The 1,640-nt window shown below is 46.1% G+C and overlaps 1 pseudogene; it reads left to right on the plus strand.

Annotated features, from left to right (window-relative positions):
- Nucleotides 1–1,501: 1,501 nt before the first annotated feature.
- On the plus strand, nt 1,502–1,617 carry LOC111728866 (annotated as a pseudogene).
- The last annotated feature ends 23 nt before the right edge of the window (nt 1,618–1,640 follow it).

Raw genomic sequence — 1,640 nt, forward strand, 5'->3', positions numbered from 1 at the left:
TTCTATTCTTGTCTTTGTTTCTTAGGAATAACGTGATCTAGGACCACTCACCTTATGTCAAGAGATTTATTTTAAAGAATTAGTTCACGTAATCATACGAGGCTATCAAGTCCGAAATCTGTAAGGAAGGAAGAAAATTAGACTAGAAATTCAAGTAGGATTTTTATGATACAGTCTTGAGGCAGAATTTCTTTAGAAAATCTGTTTTTCCCCTCATCAACTGATTAGATGAGGCCCACCCATTTCCCTTAGTTAAAGCCAACTGATTGTAGCTGTTAATGACATATGCAAAATCCCTTACAGCAGCACCTAGATTAGAGTTTGATTAAATCACTGGATGCTCTAGCCCAGCCAAGTGGACATATACAGTGACCATCGTACCCAATCTGTAGGGATTTAGACTGGGAGCAGCCTCAGTTCCTTCCAGTTAGGTGGCTCTTTGAGTGTGAGCTCCTTCTCTGACAGCTTTCAAGCTAAATGCTTCAAGGAGGGTAGAATTGGTGGCCTGAGGCTTGTGCTGTTATCGGAAATTCCAGAATGTTTGAACCCAACCCTGTTTTACAGGTGAAAGGACTCGGGCACAGAGAACTTAGCCCACTTTGTAAAGGCCCTGCCACCAACTCGTGGCCACTCCCTTGATCTCAGTGGGACACCTTGTCTTTCTCAGAGGGTGAGATGGGTTCCAAAATGATAGTTCGCTCCAGCCAAGTTGGGGAGGAAATACTCTGTTCTAACAGAACTTTCAACTTTACTGTGACTGGTTCTTATTCTCTTGAACAAGGAGATAGTCATGTTTTCATGTGATGGCGAACATTATTGAGAGCACATTTCCTGTGGAGAACAGGCACACTGCCCTTCTTCCTGGGAAGGGAGGAGAAGAAGGATTTCTCGAGAGAAAGGCGGTGGGAGCGGGTGGAAGCTGTTCTGGGAAATTCAGCCCACTCTGACTTGGATGGGCTTTTAGTCATCAAAACCAGATGGGCAAACGTGTCTAGGCCCCTCCACGTCGAGACAGCGCACTGAAGCCGACAGGGAGGTGTGGCTCCAGGAAGGCCCCCCCGCGTGTGGGAACCTGCTGTCCTTGAGCGCAGGTTGGAGAGGTGCTGCGGCAGGCAATGCACTGACTTTTCTCCCGATCCTCCTTCCTCCTTGTTCTATGGCCTTCTACTCATTCAAACATGGAAGCGAACAGGCTCAGCTCAGCGTCCCCGTCGTTACCTGTGTTCAGTTCTTGCTCTGGCAGAGCTTCGGCAGGGTTTAAATCGGTCTGTCCCCAGTTTCTCCTTTGTGCCTCGTGATGAGCTTTTATCTATTTTATATACTGGGTATCTGAGGAACTTTTCACTTAAGAAAACCAAGTTCTGCTGCTTATCAAAAGAAAAAGCATCTGAAAATAATTGTTAAGAATAATAAGAAATTGGTTCCATAGCATAGCAGTTAGCACGTCTGCTTTATTCACAGAAGGTCCTGGGTTTGTGCCCCAGTGGAGCCACAGTCCATGGCCTATGGCCATGCCACCCTGAACAAGCTCGATGTCTGATCTCGGAAGCTAAGCAGGGTCGGGCCTGGTTAGTTCTTGGATGGGAGACCACCTAGGAAGATCAGATGCTGTAGGCATAAATAATAATAATAATTTTAAA

The sequence above is a fragment of the Pteropus vampyrus genome, unplaced genomic scaffold (genome assembly GCF_000151845.1).
Source record: "Pteropus vampyrus isolate Shadow unplaced genomic scaffold, Pvam_2.0 Scaffold233, whole genome shotgun sequence".
Lineage (NCBI taxonomy): Eukaryota > Metazoa > Chordata > Mammalia > Chiroptera > Pteropodidae > Pteropus > Pteropus vampyrus.